Genomic DNA, 20,536 nt, shown 5'->3' on the forward strand with positions numbered 1-20,536 from the left:
ATGGAGAAAACAAACAAAAAGTGAAATGAAGTCAAAGAGATGGCAAAAGAGTACAGAATAAATAGCCATCCAGTTAAAATAGACCAAAGAATGCACAAATGAGCAAGTCAGTGATGTAAAGAAGTTCTTACAAGTCCTAAAACAAGACTTTAATAAAAGAGAGAGGCCCTTAGAAATGACCAAATAGAAAATAGAGAAATAAAAAAATAAAGTAGAGCCAGGTGCCAGAGGCTCATGCCTCTACTACTAACTACTCAATAGGCTGATATCTGAAGATTGTGGTTCAGAGCCAGCCTGGAGAGGAAAGTCTGTGAAATTCATATTTCCAACTAACCCCCAGAAAACTAGAAGTGGTGCTGTGGCTCAGAGTGGTATAGTGCTAGCCTTGAGCTAGTAAGCTCAGGGACAGTGCATACACCTGGAGTTTAAGCCCTACTACTGGCAATAAAAATAGAGTAGAAAGTTTATTTGGCACAATAGATGATATATAATGTAGAAGACAGTCTCAGGGCAACACTATAGAGCAGATATAGTAGAGCAAGAGGAGGTAATGGTACAGAACTACTCTACACGAATGAGCCTAAACTTATGCATGGGACAATCACCATCATGAGTCATGCTGGATCATTCTGTTTTCAGCATTTCTTTAATTCCTCTCTTCTTCCAGAAACTGGTTTATGCCATCTTTTTGGTCTTTAGATAAATAGTTCCCCTTTGAATTCTTTGCTAAGGTCAGGTATGGTTCTTCCTTTCAAGGTCAAATTAGAAGTAATTAAAAACCCAAACAAAATAATCCCTCCATGCTTCCATCCCCCCCTATTAAATCTACCAATTTCCTTGCCTCTGAGCGCACATAGTCTACCCTTTTGCCTGTGAAAATAAATGAACTCTCTTCATGTCTAGTCAAGGAAACAGGTTAGCTTGTACTCCAGATTGCCTCCTCAGGAAACACGCTCCATTCTTCTGCAGCATCATCTATCAATGTCCCACATACATGGGTGCTTTACTGGAACAGGCTGTGCTGTGCTGTGCTATGGTTAATGTTTCTCAGATCTAATGCACAGCCCCCTCTGGGCCCCTACATAACCTGGAGTGTGCTACCTTCAGAGCTTTATACTTGTACTTTGTGCAAAATGGCTCATGTGCAGGCTGCAAGCTGGAGGGCAAGGTGGGCCCCAGAGAGGTGCCTGTGGAGTAGTGGGGAGTTCATGCACCCCTTCTTCCCCCAGAGGAGCTGGACTCAGGTTAGTTTGGGGTCAGGGCTCCTGCACTTTGCCACAGGCATGGGGAAGATTCTCCCTACCCACTCTGCCCTCCCAACGTGGGCTGTAATTTCTAAGAAGGTGATTCCCCACTCTTGTCCCCATCCCCAGAACAAAACATGTTGATTGTGTGCAATATTTCTTACTGTGCTGAGAAGCCAAGATGATTGAGATTAAAGCTGTTTAACACACACACACACACACACACAGACACACACACAGACACACACACACACACACACACACACACACACACACAATAAAATAGTAGGCAACAGTGGCTTCATTCTTGCTCACATGTCGGATGTCCGTGGCTGACTCTTCACAAGAGCTTTCCTCCCTGAAAGTGAGTCAGGACTTCCAACTCCTCCCACTTGTGTGATCAACATCTCCACACTTGGCACCCAGTGTCCCTGTGACAAAGGAGAAGAGAGAGAGGAAGTTGGCATACATGCAGCTGGGAGAAGAGAAAACAGTGTTATTCTGAGAAAAGCTGCCTTGCAGATAAACATACGCTAAAATTATTGTAATTTTAACTATGTTATCTACTACATAAAAGTCTACTTACTGCTGGATGCCACTTGTCTATAAGCCCAGCGTTTGGGAGACTAAGAAAGATCTTGAGTTCAAGGCCAACAGGTTATACAATTACTCTCTCTCAAAAAAAATGCAAATTACAACAAAAACATGATGCTCCCTTTCCTTTTTATGATGGGGATATAGTAGTCATGGTGTGTGTGTGTGTGTGTGTGTGTGTGTGTGTGTGTGTGTGTGTGTGTGTGTGTGTGAGAAAGAGAGAGAGAGAGAATTTGAGTATAAAAGTGTGTCTGATGTAATTCGTAGTATACTCATATTATCACAAGGGTGTTTTCATTCAATAAGACTGCATGAAGGTAGGGACTAATTGTTCATTGCTAAGTTTTTCTTTCTAACTACAGATTCTGGCATAAAATCTGAATCTGTGAATGGAATGAAACTCATTCTTGTCTATTCTTGTCAAAATGAGAACAAGTGAATTTGTTTCAGCCTGTGCATAATTACTTGAGGTTTTTCAATAGACATTTATATTACTGTAACCTAGTTCTGTGTTTTAAAAACCCATTTTTATATTTTGAAATACATCCTTCAAAATTGACAGAATAAAGAAGAATGCTTTTTCAGAATAAAGAAGGTGCTTTTTGTTACAAGACAAACCCCACACAGATTTAGTGGTTTAAAATACATCCAGTTTATTTATGCCCATGATTGTATGGATCAGATTCATCTGGTTCCATTGGTGTGTCGTTAGCTGCTCATTGGCCAGGGAGCTCTGCCCTTGAAGATGAGCTCTATGTAGACAGGGCAAAGATGAAGATTACCAAGCCCAGTGTCTTTCATCCCTCTTCAGGGCAGTCCAGGTGTGTTCACCTGGAAGCTGGGCAAGATCCCAGGAAAAAGAAAGTAGAAGAGTGCAAAACAGGCTCAGAACTGGCACTGTTAAGGTTCTGCCCCCATCTTTTGGCCAGACAAGGTACAATGCCAGCCATTGTCCAAGGAGTGGACAGACAGGTTTCAACTCTAGCTGACCAAAGCTGCAAATGAATAGAGAAAAAAGGAAGAGGAGTAATTTATATCTCTCTTGTAAGCTACCACATAGGATAAAAACCTACTTGAACATGTTTTTTCTTCATCTAATACTGGCCAGTAAAAAGAGCACAAGTAAGAAGCAAGTCCTTATTTTCAAAGACAATATTTTCCCTCTATTGCCTACCTCTACTGTAACTACTAAATTCAGAACTGTAAGAAAATAATCATTCGTGTAAAAACTAAAAACAACTTTAAGCTCATTTAATTTCCAGTGGAAATAGGCTTATTTATTTATTTCTGGAGGAGGAAGCGTGTTGATTGCCTCGGGAAGGACTAGCATCTTGTCCCCATGGGAACGGCTTCTTGAATTCTCCAAGTGTTCACCACCTGGTGTTTTGAGACCCGATAGCCAAGTAGTACCAGATTATAGAACATGAGCAAAGGAATCTACATGCAGAGCATTAAAAAAAAAACAGCGGGCCCCCAGGTGCAGTTTGGTAACAGATAAAAATGATGGCTCATGAAATAGAAATAACTAGGATATAGTTAAAACTGCTGAAATGAGCATAACCATCCTCTTAAATAAATTCTTATTTTAAGGGGTCCTTGGATGAATCTGTTACCTTAAAAATATTACAATTTAGGGACAGACTATGTTTTAGTGCTTTTGGATACATTTAAGACATGAGGTTTATGTGTACTTGTGCAAACATACAAAAATATCTGTGTACATATACTTGATGAGTTTGTGAATTCAAAGATGGATAGCAGCTAAAACAGTCCGGCTCCTCATTACCACAATGTTTGAAATGACCAGCCCGATTCCAAATTACTGGCCACTTTAAAAGAAGATGTTAAAATACATGGTTACCTTTTTGTGGAAATTGTTCATTCCACAAACCTTTGTCTCAGTCAGTGGCACCGGAGCTTTCATAAATCAGACTTTAGATTTCAATCAAACTACATCTCCATGCAGTGATTGTGGGTATAAAGATGACAGCTTTCCCATCTGCCCGTATCTATGACTACTGTTCATCTGCACAGGAACCACAAGAGAACAAATCCTGGCTCACTGTGGTAGCTGACTGGCTGCTATTGCTGTTGAAACTGTGAAGCAATTTTCTATTGTAAAACCCCGAGTAATAGAATTCGGGAAGGTGGATGCCTAGGGGGATTGGAGAGGGATGTGTGTGGGATGTTTTTGAATGAGTCACCTGGCAGAACTGGAGGTGTTCTTCAGATTAGGAACAGGAAACGAGTGGGTTGGTTGGAAAGGCAGACAGACATAAGCTTTGAACTAAGAAGAAAAGGAGGTCTTCCTGGTCCCCTGGGCTGGATCAACCAGGGGCAGAGAAATTTCCAGAATGATGACCTCCTCCTTCTGGAGGGAATACAGAAAGTAGAAGACCCGAATTCTGACACTGTCTGCAACCAAACTTTCTCCTTCATTGGTTAGGTTAATTACTGAAGAAGTCATTGTGGGTAAATCTTTTTTTTTAACACACAGAAAGCAATGAACAAAGTACTTAAGAAAAACTCAGATCCCATAGAAAGAAAAGTGGGTAGAAAAGAAAAGAGAGTAGGGCAGGGGAACTTTTTTTAAACATTATTTTAATGGTTCATTAAAAAAGTAATAAAAGATGATCTATGAGCTGCAGCCATTGGCAAACAGTCATGATTAATCCATCACACATTCTACAGAAGATGGGAAAACCTTCTTTAGTTCCTACTTTGCAGAAGTCTGCTCATTCCTTACAGCTTTCTGTCCTTGCATGACATATTGACTTCTCTATGCCCAGATTGAATATTCTCTCTCTCTTTCTTCCTCCCTCTCTTCCTCCCTCCCTCCCTCCCTCCTTCATTCCTTCCTTCCTTCCTTCCTTCTTTCCTTCCTTCCTTCCTTCCTTCCCTCCCTCCCTTTCTCCTCTCCCCCCTCCTCCTTTTCACCCCAATCCTGGGGCTTGAACTCTGGGCCCGGGTGCTGTCTCTGAGCCTCTTTGTGCTCAAGGCTAGAACTCTACCACTTGAGCCACAGTGCTACTTTTGCCATTTTCTGAGTAGTTTATTGGATATAAGAGTCCCACGGACTTTCCTGCCCAGGCTGGCTTTGAACCACGATCCTTAGATCTCAGGGTCCTGCATAGCTAAAATTACAGGTGTGAGCCACTGGTGCGTGAGCCACTGATGCTTGGCTGAATTTTGTTTTCTTAGTTATACAAATAAGACATGGTAAGAGCAAAGAAGGCTCCAAACATAACTGTTTTGTTCAAATCTTCTGCCCTAAGTGGGCCATGGGTGCCTAATTCTGTAATCAATGTTATGATTTCAATTTTTCCTTGTTCATCTCTGTCTATGTTCTTTTGTTCTGTCTTTTATAAGCTCTGGGAAGTAGTGTTTGCTGTTGTGGTGCTATGTCCACCTTATAAGGACTTGATTTTAAAGGGTTGATTGTACCTCTTGCCCATAATTTTAGCAGCATCTAGTAGTTTTGCCAATCTAGTGATGCAGGTAGGTTTTCATGATTGCAGTTAGTTCATTTAAGAAATGTGCTTACTCATGTAGCTGTGACCCCTCTGTTCAGTATTTTTACAATAAAAAATATATTTATAAAAAAAGCTGGCACTCTACCACTTGAGCTGTACCCACAATCTCAGCCTTTTACTTGTTAATTGCAGATAAGAGTCTCAGGCATTTGTCTGCCCAGGCTGGCTTTAAACCAGGATCCTCATATCTCAGCCTCCTGAGAGGCTGAGCACAAACACCAGCATCCAGCTCATATAAACAATTTTTGCATGAACAGACAAGCTTTTATGATATCAAAAGTTTTAGCTGGGGGAAGGGATAGTGGGAAAACAACTAGGGAAGGGGTAACAATGCTGGACAAGAAATGTACTCATTGCCTTACTCATGTAACTGTAACACCTCTGTATAGCATTTTTACAATAAAATAAAATTAACAAAAGTTTCAGCTAAAAAAAAGAAATGCAAAGCATTTTGTGTATTATATAAACATTATGGAAATACATTACTATATAAATGTACATACATTATATAAATATATAAAATATATAAATATCTATTAAATACATTATTATTGTTATTATTATTGTTTTGTGCCGGCAATGGGGCTTGAACTCAGAGCCTGGAGCTCTGAGTTGTGTTTGGAATTTTTTTTTTAACTCACGGGTTGACACTCTACCACTAGAGCCAAAATAAAAAATACCTGCTGGATTTTTAAAAAAGTTAATTGGCTATAAGAGTTCCTCATCCCTTTATTTTGTTTATAACTTTATCTGATTTGGGGAGGGGAAGGGAAGCATAGAAACAGTGGGACAAAGGATGAACCAAATCAGCAGCGAAACCCACTAGACACTACGCTGGAAATTGAATCACATAACTTTGGAGAGAGGGAAGAGGAGAAGGGAAAAACTTGGAGAGAATGAGGTAGGGGTGACACTGTCCAAAAGGAAATGTGCTCATTACCTGACTTAAGTAACTGTAACCCCTCTGTACATCACCTTCACAATAAATTTTTTTTTTTAAATTAAAACGACATTTTTTCTGAATTCAAAGGTTTTAAAGTTAGTCTTTTTACTCTTCTTAGTCTATATTTGTTTTTGGCTCATACTTGCCTTAAAAATCACTTTTCAGGGTTTTTTTTTGCTGCTTTTTTTCTTATTGCCCCTTTCTAAATAGCTGTGACTTTGCTATTTTGCAGACTAAGCGAGAGAGAGAGAGAAAACATAATAAGTTGCAAGAGGTTAGGAAGAAAGGAGATGGAAATCATATTTTTTGCAGAATATAATTTATATACAATTTGTAGTTTCAAAACTAAACATTGACACAGTGCCCTTCTTAAAACAAAAATATCAAGTCCCAGAACTGGCGCAAAAAGATAAAACAAGCTTAATGTGTATATATTTACAACATAAACAGTGACGTTATGATGAATTAATATATGGTAAAAAATTAAATCAAGATAAATAACACTAAAATAGTACTAAATGTTGAGACAATGTGATTTTTAAATCATCTCTCTTTTGGTGGAAGATAGACCAAAATCCTTTTTCTAAAAGGTTGTTGTTCTAAAGTTGCCCTGAACATGTCATTTTGGAATGAATAATGAAACCAGTCTGCCACCTATTCAACCCAGGTTTGATTTTTGTCCTTTGTCTTTTCTGTCACATTGGCCTGTAGTCATTGGCTTCATCAGGTCCACTTTCAAAGATGCCGCTGTGTAGATTTCGAGGGGTGGGGAGTCCGCTGGGGGTGGTCAGCTTCCATCTCCTGGCCTCAGGGCATCTGTGATGGAGGAGAGGCCCAACCTTGAGAACAGCAAAGTGACTGCTGATCCCGGGTTGGATGACAAGATGTACTGAGCCTTTGGGACAGATGAGGCAAGATGTTACTAATAAAAGACAGCTCTGGTGCTGAGGGAGGGGGCGGAAGCAGATGTGAGGGCAAGATTCAGGCGACAGCTGCAGAGTTGTGGGTTGTGGAGATTCAGGATGTCATGGAAGGCGGGAGGGGGATGGTGGGAGGGGCTGGGGGGAGTCAGCTGGCATTGGACAGTGTGCAGAGGCAAGACCTGAGGGTGGTCAGTGGAAGTGAGCATTTTCAAAGATTTCTGACCTTCTGCCTGATGACTTGGAATTAGATTTCTTGATGGAGGGGGAGGAGGAGGACAGGGGTGGAAAAGGCAGCTGCCAAGAGAGATTACTGACCTGGCAACCAAAGGAACGTGTGGCTGGCACCCAGGGCAGCGCGCATGGCTGGTAGGTCCGATACAAAGGGTTGAGTGTCAAGAGTTTGAGCTGCCAGAAAATGTGGCTTTCACCCCTATAGTTGTGGAAAGTAGTCTGTACAGAAATAAAAGGATAGATTTTTAGAGTTGAGTTTATTCAGATGACTTTCTCCATAGTCCTTGTAATCATCTTGATGGACACACAGACGCACGCACACATACACACACAAACACAATTTTAGTTTCAGCAATATTAACATATTCCCAGGTCCAAAATTGAGATGTGAATTGGACTATAGGCTTTTCTCATCCTTTAGCAGTGGATACTAAGAGACTTTTCCAGGTTGCAAATGTTGACCCAGAACAATATTCTCAGTGATGAAGGATTTAGAGGGCAATTGTGTGGACACATAAAGTGAAATTTTTCTATGAAGGAGCATCATTCCAAGGGTTCTGAGCCGGTTTTGCCAGCCTACACCATTTGTATCCACTAGATGGCGCTGTTACCCGGGACTTTGCGTCTCAGAAACCTGCTCCCTGCCCCTTTGTGTCTGGGGAAAAATAATCTTCAGAGGAGGAGGAGAATACTGTTTGTGTGGATTTAAAAAAGACCTCTTTACCTGGCATTTCCATCGAAAAACCCAGATACTCCGTATGTCGTGCTGTTTGGCTGTTATTTCCCTTCTGATTTTGAATAAGAGAGACTGAATTCAATGTCTTTCTGCCCACTGAGGTAACTCTCTTTGTAGCCTCACTAATTCTTAATTCTTTCTTAAAAATGTAGCTTTCAGTAGTATAATATGAGGAATATTTGCTACACAATTAGGAAAATCAGCCTACGATGGGTATTCAGAATCTATACATGGATTCCAAATGTTTTTGTTGTTTTCTTCTTCTAGTCTATTTCAGACCTGAGAGAACTACTAAATACAGGATCAAATTTCCCTAGGAAAAGATGATGTAATGCTCACCTTACAGAGGAAAAGAATTCCAGGAGAGGACAGACTCACCAATAAGGATCCTTTCTTTTTGGCACCTCTTGCATTTATGCTCAGACCTCACTGACAGATGCTATGGCGAATTTGTTTGTTAAAGTGGTAGTTTTGACACATAGCTTGTTTTCTTAGTGTCCTTAACAAAATTAAATGTTGGATACAGGTGTGTGTACACTAGGGTGTGAATTCAGGGTTTCTGTTCTGCTAGTAGGTGCTCTACTACTTGAGCCAGCCCACCAGCCTTTCTGTGTTTGTTATTTTTCAGATAGGATTTCCCATTCTGCTCTGGACCATGATCTTTATACTTACACTATCCACATGGCTGGGATGCCAAGGTGCAGACCACTATGCCCAGTTTTTTATTGTTTGAGAAGGGGGGGGTCTCATAAATGTTTTACCTAGACTGCCCTCCAAACCATGATTCTCCTGATCTTTCCTCCCAAGCATAAGCTGCCATAACTGGATACAAGTATATATCTTAAGACTTGCTCATTAATAGATACTTTACTTAAACATGAAACTAAATAAGACAGCTAAACAATAATGCATTCATAAAAGTTAAAAATACATTAATTGTAGCATTTCAGTGAAAAGTCTAAACATAATTTTATCACTCTAGTTTCTCTTCAGATTATATCAATCTTTTGCTTTTTAAACATAATTTCACCATAACAAGTTATAGCTGATAATAAAAAAACAGCAAGATAATAACACGAACAGTAAAAAAAAATCAAACCTTAAACACTGTATCCTAAAAAGCAAATTAAGGCCTTACTAGAGTGGATAGTATAAAATGAATCAAATAATTCTTTTCTGAACCTTCTGTGTCTTTAACTGTTGGCTGTCTTTAACTGTTACTGAGCCAAATGACCTCCAAACTAGGACTACATCCATCTATTTTCTCTCTGTCTGTGACATTGCAGAATTTATAGGATATTCTGCATGTCTCTACCCACTCCCCCCATCCCCCAACCCATTGCAGGCTGACTTTCAACTGTGAACACCTGCTAACTCTCTTAGCCTCAAGTAGGGATAAAAATGCTATGGACCTTAAGTTCTTAAGGTCTGCTCCCTCTCCTCTCCAGCTCTCTTGCTACCCTCCCTTCTCTCTTTCATCTCTTTCCTCCTTCTCCTTTCAGTCTTTCCTTTTCCTTTCTGATTGTTCTGTTTGGCTCCCCCCACCCCATGTGGACATTTTGACCCACTATAGAATCATATTAGAGCTAAAACTATTTATGTGGTGTTTCCAGTGCTTCGGTAGCAAATCTCCACTGGTGTGATGGTTTAAGAGTCAACATACATTTATTCTCTTAGTTTTGGAAATCAGAAGTTTGAAGGTGTCTTATTTCAGGGCTGAACATCTCTCTGAAGGCTTTTGGAGAATCTGTTTTCTTTTCCCCATCCAGCTTCTAGAACTACCTTCCTGGCACCCTTTGATTTTCCATCCCTGTCTTCAAAGCCAGCATGTGGCATCTTCAAATCTCCTTCCTCCCAATGACATTGTTTTCTTTGCTGTGGCACATCACTCTACCTCTCTCTCAGAGCACTATTTGGGCCCACTTGGTTTACCCAAGTTTACATTTCAAAATCTTTGACCTAATCTTATCTGCAAACTTACTTTGGGAATGATATTTAAGCTAGGATTCAACATTATAGTGTACAGAATTTAGGGGCTACATACATTGGTGGGTCATTCAGTCTTCAGGATGCCTCCAGCTTCCTATGTCTTTGGGCAATTTACTGAACTTCCTAGATTTTGGTTTTCTTTCCTAATCATGTTCTGTGAAGCTCTAATGAGACCGTTTGTCTCATCAGTGTTTGTAAAGTATTTAGCACAGTGCAATATCACATTGTTTAAAATAATTTAAGTGCTAATAAATACTGTTCCTAGTACTAAGTATAATTATCTTGAAGATTGTCTAATTATCTCCTGTTAAACATTTGTGGTACTTAATCCAGTTTCTGTCTTTTAGCAACACTTATTTCAAGGTCAGCTGTTTCCCACAGCTGGTCAGATTTAAAGCCAGTTCTGGGGCCTCATTTGAGGCGCATTTTCTTAGCATCACACGCTCTTTTTCTTGTGCTATGTCACATTTCCTGATTTGCTTTTTATCGCATAGGATTTGCTTTTTATCTCCTGTTTCCTTTGGCATCTTTCCTTCCTGAAATTCACCACACAACAGTTAGTGTTTCCTGGAAACCTGTGTTAGGTGTTCTTTGTATTTGTTCTGAGGCGTGGAGTAGCTTGAAAGGTTTGATAATCTTCCAGAAGATAGGAGGACAGGAAAACAGACAACAAGGTTAGGAGTCTGAGGGCTGGGTCTAGAGTAAAGGTCTGCCTGGGGTTTTCAGTGATTAGAAAGCTTAAAAATAAGGCTGTGGGCATTCATCTTAAACACATTAATAGACGAGCAAAGGCAGGCAAATCACCCCCTGAATATTAGCAAACGGATCTTGTTTTGTTTCTTTCTTTTGTTTAGTGGTATTGGGTTTGAACTTGAGGCTTCATGCCTGCTAAGCAGGTGTTTCCCCGCAGGAGCCACACCTGTAGCCTATCTTGTTTCTTTGTGCTGTTTTACCAGCGATTTGGAATGGGGGCACATGGGACTTAATAGGCTCTTACTAAATTATTTTAGTGAATACATTTCTAGGTGAGGGAATAATATTTGAGCTAACATTTAAATTTTGCCTTGAAGAATTTGAGGCGAAGGGGGCAGACACAGGGAAGCGAAGTGCAGAATCTGCCTCGTTACTCCAGCTTACTGGATAGATGACATCACACAAGCATGTCACTACAGGCAAAGTTTGCCTCGTAATGTCTTTTGTGACATGTGCACTGGGTGACACTGATGCATCACCATTCTTTCTTAAGTGGCTAAGCAGGTGCTGATCTGTTTCCCACCGTGCCTGAAATTTCTAAGACCTGTGTGTCACTTATTTGGAGAAGGTGAGGGGACCCAGCTTGTGTCTAGGCAGGATTTAGACAAAAGCGCATAACTCTTATACTGGTGGGCTTGTTAGAGGTTTCTTTGTTGGGGACCAAGGCATTCTTGGTGTGTATGTGTGTGAATAATTGTTATTATCTTTAAGTAATTATACAAAGGAGTTGCCCTTTAATCAGAGCAGTTTATAAACATAGGGCATCTTGATCACTGTCACCCCTTTCAACATTCTCACCTACCCCTCCCAATATATCCTTCATGGAATTCATTTTCAAGGGCGTTTGACTTTGATCTAGTAATGAGGACTTCCTGTTTGCCTGCAGACTCCACTACTGTTTCTCTCATTCATGGCAGCATGATTGCAAGGACACACGGTTGAGCCCTGTGGTAAGTAGGGATGTGTTGGCAGAGGGGAAGTTCTGAGAAGATGAAAACACAAAGCTGGTGGACTGAAGGAATTGCAAGTTCTCAAGGTCTGATCAGTTCTCATGTCAGATCTCTCCCTGGAGGGTCCAACCCTATTGATGCATCCAGGAGTCATCCATGAAAAGCAGAGTTGCAATGGTAGAACCATTCAGGAACTCATGTGAAGCCCCTTATAGACCTCTGAAAGGGTCTGTGAAGGGATGATGAGAAAAAGGCCAATGAAATGTTTGTCTTGCAGTCATTGCAAGCTTGCCAGCAGGTTTACTTAGGGGTATACAGAAATAAAAGTAGGTTACACAACTATGGTTATAGCAGCATTGTTCACTATAGCTAAGATCTGAAACCAACCCAGATGCTTCTCAGTAGATGAATGAATCAAGAAAACATGGTAAATATATATGTATATACATGTCACACACATACACATATATAATGGAATTCTATGCTTCTATCATAGACTGACACTGACTCATTTGTAAGGAAACGGAAAGACTTGGAAAAAAATAATATGAAGTGAAGTAAGCCAGACCAAAAGAAACATAGGTCCCATGCTTTCCCCTATTTGCAATAATTAGCATACATCTAGGATAATCTTATTAGATGAGCAGAATAGCTCAATAGCTATGTACAAATGACCATATGAGATGATGCTAAGCAAAATGAGCTCCAAGACATGGACACAAGAGGTTTTTGTTTGTTTGTTGTTGTTGTTTTTAATGTAGTATGTGATTTTTTTGTATATTCTTTCCCCCATAGTATATCTTCTGTTGTCACTATATTTGATTCTGGTACCCTGGTAGTGTATATACATTTATTTGAATTAGGGAAGGGAAGGGGACAACAGAATGCTGAGAAGAAGGACAAGGGGAAAACCAATGTAACAGCGATACTCACAAGACAATATGTTGGAAATGATCTGTACAACTTGGAGGTGGGAGAGTGTGTGTGGGGGGGAAGAAAGTGGGAGAAAAATGAGGGAAGCGGTTACAAGTTTGACAAGAAATGTACTTATTACTTTCCTTATGTAACTGCAACCCCTCTGCACATCACCTTGACAATAAGAAAAGAAATAAAAGTAGGTTTTGAAACTCATCAATCCATATATTGCTTCAGGCAAAATACATACTGTAATTGTAGCACTTTATGGATTAATACTGTCACCTTCATGCTTTCTCTATTATTATATAGATTGAGAAAATTTTCCCTTCTCTTTTCTTCTCCTATAAGTGGCATTGGAGTTCTGGGAGCAGAGCGAGGCATCTGCTCTCAACTATCCTTCTTCCTATACAGGTATCCACAATGACGCCCATCCTGCCCGGTCTTGACCTTTGGTTTTTCTCCCAGTATTCTCCTCAGAACTGTTAGGACTGTCTCCTGGCTGGCTACAAATCTGTCTACTGCAGGGGTTGGAGGTTGTTTGTCATGCCCACAAGACACCTCAATTCTTGCTGCTTAGCTACATCCTGTATTCTTGTAGTGGGCTGGGAAAATGAAGCTTTTGTTGACTGTTGCCTTCTGAGTTACAGGTAGAAACTTGGTCCTATTATAGGGACATCAGGGAGTCCCTGCAGCATGTTAGGAAATGGAGAACTTCTGCCCTCTTCAGAGCCCTCTTTTCTTTCCGATTCCAACATGTTTTTGAGGGTTCCTTTACTGTCTCCAATTTGGAAGCCTGTTCAGTCATATCCTGATTATCTGCAAAAGTGCTGTAAGACTGGGCAAACAGAACACTTTAGGTCAAATTTCTGCTTTCTTCTGTTTCTCAGAAAATGCTCACCCCATTTACTGAAAGAGTCATCCTTGCGTCAGGCCTTCCATTCATTCACTATGCCTACTCTAACACCAAAACTGTCAGCTCAGCTTTGACAATGCATTCTGACTGTGAGCACTGATCCCACTATCAGATGAGTATCCTGTCACCAGCATCTGTGGATGGTTCAATCTCAGCAGCCTTTGGTATCTGTCCATAACTACTACATTCCTTCAACCCATTTCCCACAAAGTAGACTGAGAAGTCTGTCACTCTGCAGGTCAAAACCCTTTCAGTGGCTATTTTATTTTGCACACAATGCAAACTCCTTATTTAGACCATGATACTTGCCACCATCTGATTCGATCCTTTTCTAAGCAAATTCTATTTCTTTTCTCATCCACCTGGCTCTAACCTTATAACCTTGAATTAAGGCTGTGAGAAGCATTTTTTCTACTTCAGCAACTTTGTTTATGTCCTTCTCCCTGCAAACCTCATGTGGCTGCCCACAGGTGAGCTGACAGTCTCCTCATCCCACACGACCTGGCCATACATGGCCCTTGTTCTTATTATGTGTATATCCTCTGTAACCATGCCTTGTTCTTTAGGCTCAGAACAGTTTCTGAGTAGTAATAATATGCTAGTTCATAGCCTATTACTCCCAGTTGACAGCTCCCCAAGAAAAAAGATGCTTAGCTTCTGCATTCATCAATATACACACCAGTACCTACCACAGAATCTGGCACCCAATAAAATGCTAAAAGAAATGTTGAATTTGTGAATAACCCAAAAAAGGAACAGATGTCCTATGCTGGTGTTAGGAGAAAATTCTGTCTGGGCTAGACTTTCTTGAATTCAGATCCATTCCTCCTGTGCAATTTGACCAAGCCGCTCATTTTCTCTGTGCTCTGGCTTTTTTATGGGTAAAGAAAAGGTTCTCCTAATACCAAACATACAGGAAGGTTTTGATCATAAAATATATCAAATACACACTGATGTGTGAAAACATGTCCGGCACATAGTAAGCAGCATTGTTAGCGGTTCCTAGAGGAGACAGGGGAGATACACACCCACACTCCACATGGGAAAAGAAGGTTAAGGAGGAATCCTGGCAGTGGTGTGGACAACCAGGGAGAGGGAGAGGGCAGCAGTGGGGAATGTGGAGACCCAGTGGGCAGGGTACGGTAGTATTTATAAGGTGACTTTTTTTGTTGCTTTGTATGTCCCTCCCCCATGGCATAACCCCTGTTTTCACTGTATTTGATGTTGGTATAATTTGTGGAGGGGAAGGGGAAAAACAAATTGTTTAAGTAGGGATACAGGTGGACCCATTGCAACAATGAGATGTACAAGATGCTATGTTGAAAATGAACTTTACAACTTTTTTTGGGGGGAGTGTAGTCGTGGAGATGGGAGGGCAGGGATGGTAGGGGAAAAACAAAGGAGGAGGCAACAATGCTTGATAAGAAGTGTACTCATTACTTTGTGCACGTAATTGTAACCCCTCTGTATGGTACTTTCACAATTAAAAAAAAACTTATTAAGAAAAAAAAGAGATAGCCTGGAAAAGGGAGCAGTCTGTATTTTGTCTTCCAGAGGGGCTCTGGGAAAAGCGTGCGTGCTCAGTGACACAGCAATCATTGTGTAATTTCACCTTTGGCTCGTAGGGGACTGTCTTTCATTGGCAGGGGCTAAACTGCTCTTGGTTTTGGCAGAAAATCATGAAACTGATATTTTGGAATTTGTTTTTCTCCCTGAAAAAGAAAATACCCTTCCTGATTAGCGATTGAAAGAGAGAAGGAAATGTGCACTGGCTTTCAGGTCTGTGGTTTCTAAATTGCTTATAATTCTCATATTACTGTCTGCTACCAACATACCTCCGCCAGACAAGATCAGAGCAACTGTCATCCGTGTGCATTTGATTTTAATTTACAAGAAATAACGTTCTTCCTGCTCTATTTCTTTCAGTTCTTTCCTTTTCCTCTCCTGATAATGTTTCTTGATCATCTCACAGGTATTTCCTCCAGCCTTGTCATCTTTTTCCTCTGTAATGCATTGTTTTCATTTCAACTTTATGTCTTCTGCAGGGACACCTCTGGGAGACAGAATTAAACTTAAAGGAAAGAATTGTTGGACTATTGGATAGGGACAATTTCTCGTTTGTCAGCTATCATTTTGACTGACATTTCTTGATTTTTAAAAACTCTTCCTTTTGAATTTAATTTAGAAAATCAGAGAATATTGGAAAACTCATTTGTCCCTCTTATTCCTTCTTTCTTTCATTTGTTCCCTTTTTTACACCCTTATAATACACTAGTCAATTAAAAACTATGTGTATTTTAGCTATTGCTTTGTATATGTTCTATACCTTGGATTAGTGGATTTACAAACTATTGTCTTAAAAAAAAAGTCCCAGGGGCTGGTGGTTTACTCCTATATTCATAGCTACTCAGGAGGCTGAGATCTGAGGATTGCATTTCAAAGCCAGCCCAAGCAGGAAAGTCCATTAGCTATCTTCAATTAACCACAAAACAACAGGAAATAGAGCTTAACTGGTAGAGTGCCAACTTTGAGCAAAAAGCTCAGGAACCGTATTCAGGCCCTGAATTCAAGCCTTAGTAATAGCACAAAATAAATAAATAAATAAATAAATAATAGTAGGCTGGTTACTCTCCTTTTGAATGATCATATCAATTTCAGAAAAGCAACTAATTATTCTCTATTGAACAAGGTCTACCCTGTGATTGAGGTAGCTGAATTCATGTGCAAATGCCTTAGTGGCAATGAGCAGATTCTTTTCTTCCACAAAATTTAATTTCCGATGTGATTTAAACAGAACATAAAGAAGTACTTATGGATATGGCTGCTTTTATAGCTAATGTAGATATCTGACTTGCATCACAGATACTCTTGAGTGCTTTACAGTCTGTAGAAGCTCTGTAAAATGTTTCTTGATATTGAGTTTTCTTCTCTTGGCTTTTTTTTTTTTTTTTTTTTTTTTTTACTGGTTCTTGGAAGAGTTTCATAGAGTTTTGAAATGTACGTGTGCATGTAGATATGGCTCGCATAGTTTTCTGAGAAGATACCATAGATGGCAAACTTGATAACCATCCATGGATGTGGATAGGGAAGTTGATAGCTCTGGCCACAATCCTTTCCCTGCTGTGTAATGACTCAGGTTTGTGCCCTGGCTTGCATCCTTTCTTCAGTTACACAAAAAAAGAAAAAAAGTGCTTTGGCTCCTTCTTTCAAGGGCACATTCTCTGTTGCACTGTTGGAAGTTGTGTGGCAATTATAAATTCACTTTTCAGTTTTCTGCATTGCAGATTCCACTTGAGTTCACTAAAACTGTCTGCAGTTTTATTTTCTTTTATTACTTTTATGCCATGCATTCATTGCATGCTCTGTATTTCAGTAGAAATGCTTGTAAAGGACTTCGGTCACCCTGATTGCAGCTAGGGAAGGAAATCACAACAAAATAATAACAACGATGTATTTTAACAAAATAAAGCACCCTCATTGTTTCAGCGCAGGAAAGGATCCTTGTAGAAACCAGATTGTAGTAGTGATAAGTACTGTGTCCATTCATTCACTGATCCATTACCATAGCCAGACATTATAGCATAGCTCTATTTTTCCAGCAATATAGGAGACAGAGGTAGAAAGATACTGAGTTCAACGCAGGAGGTTTTCTGGTAGTGAAAAGCCCTATCTCAAGCACAAAATGCAAATGAAAGTTCTGGAGGCATGGGTCACATGGTAGAGTGCTTTGGCAATGTGAAGTCCTGGGTTTAATCAATTCTTTAAATAAGTATATGTTAATTGCCAATTATCAATCACTTCTTTTGACTTTGTATTTTATTTCTGCTGAATTTTAAAAATAATATTTCAATTAATTCAATTAAAATTTAATTTAAATTAATAAAATTTTAAAAAATAATTTTTAAAATAGTATTTTATTTTCTGGTCAGTTGCTTGAATTCAGGGCCTGGATACTGTCCCTGAGTTCTTTTGCGCAAAGCTAGCATTCTACCACTTTGATCGACAGCCTAACTTCTGCTTCTTAGGTGGTTAATTGGGGATAAGAGTCTCATGGAATTTTCTGTCTGGGCAGGCTTCAAATTATGATTCTCAGGGCTCAGCCTCCTGAGTAGTTAGGATTACAGGAGTAACAAATGTCAAAAAGAGAAATATAGTTTACAATTTAAAGATTTTTGTTTGATTGGGATGATGATGATGATTATATGGTGACCCTTTATAGCTAGAATGGATTACTTTAGTGGCTAATTAAAGTAGGCTGAAGTTGCAGGTGGAACCTTTGATCAGCAGGAGTCCAAATGTGAGAGATACAGGAAGGTATCGCCATCCTTTCCATTTTCTAGTTTATTGATACTAAATGTAATGTTGATACCAGGTTTTGTTCATTGGCAAATGCCTGCTGACATGGGTTTGGTGCTCTGTCTGGTCATTCATGCTTCCTTGCTCTGTGTTCTATCTATTTCATTCCCAACTCCACAATCCTGTGATACTCAATACAGATCTCTAAAACTACTGCTGACTTCTGTCTGTGTTAGAAACATCTGAAACCAGATGCAGGCTGCTGACATTTGTTTTCCTTAGGCAAGTTATTATTTCAGAACAATCTGCATCCTCTAAAATATATGCTAGGCAGATGTGTAGTATCTTTAAAGTACATTTCAAAAGCAGAGTTATCAGAGTTCATTGACGCTTCCGAATGTGTGTTACTGGTGTTTACAGATTTGCCAGGCTGATTAGCAGAACTAAATAAGATGAGGCTCAATATTCTTGACTTCTTGGCGCTGTGGCTCAAGCGGTAGAACACTCGCTTGAGCTGAAGAGCACAAGGACAGCGCCCAAGCCCAGAGTTCAAGCCCCACGACCGACCAAAAAAAAAAAAAAAAAGAAAGAAAATATTCTTGACTTCTTGGTTCAAAAGGGATTTAGCCAATATATTTACCTCTCAACACAAATAGTTCTAATACATGGGAACCCTGTCTATACTCTAGTTCAGGCTCCCATAATGTGTTACAGAAAATGTCAAGTTGTCCATAGTCAGTTCTGCTTGTCTTTTATTTTCTGTGCCTGTTCTCCATTGTAGGGGGAGCACACTGATACAGATGTGGGTAGAAGGAGAGTGCAAGCTGAATCTAGAGGGGCATGTAATAAATAACCAGAGCACTAACAAGTGATATTTGGTCTAAGTCCCAAACTTCTGATAGTGTCTACCAGAAATGGCAGTGAGATTAAAGCCATAAAGAGCTGTGACGTGTACATGGATGATTTAGACATTTTGTATGAAAATTTGACTCATTTGATAAATTTTAGGTATGCCTAAGACGCCATATTGATATGTTTATCCCTTGAACCAGGCCTAATGAGTGGAACACTTTTGATTTTAAATATAGGCCCTCAGTATTGTGAATTCTGGGTAAGACTGAAAGAGTTAGCTTTCTGTGGAGAGGAACGGAACTCAAAGACTAGCCATACTACCTATGTTCACACACTGAGTGCACACACTGAAATACTGAGAACACTGAGCGTCACAAATCATGATATTACTGTACAGCTTCTCAAGTCCTATGGGAATGTGCAGAAGGACCTGAGCTGATGTTGAAAGCAGAGGCTCTATAGGCAGAAAGGTGAGACTCCAGCCCAGTTTTGTCTCTTATTGGCTCAGAGAGCTTCTACTTGCTTTCTTTCAGTTTGCATGCCATTAGGTATAAATTGACAATAATAGTAAAGTTGAACCTTACAGTTTGTTTGGTTGTCAAATGTGAGAAGTATATAAAAGCATCACGTAAATGTCAAGTGCAATGCAAATATTCGTAGAAAGGTCTGTAACTTAGCAATGATGGTTTGCACAACATCAGAACACTGGATTGTCAAATGTATTCAAAGTTCTTTATTTATGCAACAAAAATACTCAGAGTGAGTACACACACATAAATTTCCCAGAATGCTATCTGTTCATAATTATTGGTTATAATTCTACAATAAAAGAACATTTTCCTCCTAAAAGACTAGCATTATTACTATTGTTATTATTCTACTATTTTCAAGGGAAATTGGAAGTGCTGGAACGTTGTGCAGAGATTGGTCTATGACTTTTCTCAGAAGACCTCGCTGTGTGTTGAGGTATCCATGAATGGTATCTCTGTGGAATTGCTTAGTCAACACAGAGACGCATTCTATCAGAAGAGAACATGCTGTCCCCTCCTCTTGGGAAAAAGTTGGCCTGCAGGCAGCTTGCATTTTAATTGATTTCATGATGAGCATTGACTGTATTAAATATTCTACAGAATGCCCCACTGCATCTGTTAGTGATAAGTGACAGGAAATACATTAAAAGTTGAGTGAATACTTAGGAATTCTTTATCAGCTGGCATTTATTGAATGCCCTCTGGATGAGAATAATAATGCTTGCATGTATAACTTATAAGTTATTTCCACGAATTCTATTTTTGACACTGTTTTTCATTGAATCAATTCCATTTTCTGACATAAAATCCCATCTTTGTGGGACTTTGATTCATCATTATGTATATTATAGATCTCATCAAAATTTCCATTTCAGGGAGACAATATATGTAGAAGGAGGGGCAGCAGGAAAGAAGGAAGACAGTAACACACAGTGTTGCTATTTTCCAGAAAACTCACCTGCATTAATACCTAAGAAGAGATAAAATGATTTCAACAGCTAAAGATGTCAGACACTGTGTCAGGTCCTTTGGAGTTGATATCTCTCTTAATTTGTCAAAATGTACATCACTGTAGAAATGGAAGAGCTTTATAGTTGCTGCTTTCTGCTTTTCTTTTTAGATCCTCCTGAT

At 39.7% G+C, this 20,536-nt stretch overlaps 1 long non-coding RNA gene across 1 annotated transcript in view; it reads left to right on the top strand.

Moving 5' to 3' along the window:
• The first annotated feature begins 15,447 nt into the window (after positions 1-15,447).
• Positions 15,448-20,536, top strand: part of LOC138831686 (uncharacterized) — a 32,208-nt gene continuing 27,119 nt past the window's right edge. Inside the window, exon 1 of the long non-coding RNA XR_011373430.1 lies at positions 15,448-15,506. This is a non-coding gene — a long non-coding RNA (uncharacterized lncRNA). The remainder of the gene's footprint in view (positions 15,507-20,536) is intronic.

This window comes from Dipodomys merriami, unplaced genomic scaffold (genome assembly GCF_024711535.1).
Source record: "Dipodomys merriami isolate MVZ:Mamm:240054 unplaced genomic scaffold, mDipMer1.0.p SCAF_2, whole genome shotgun sequence".
In the NCBI taxonomy this organism is placed as follows: domain Eukaryota; kingdom Metazoa; phylum Chordata; class Mammalia; order Rodentia; family Heteromyidae; genus Dipodomys; species Dipodomys merriami.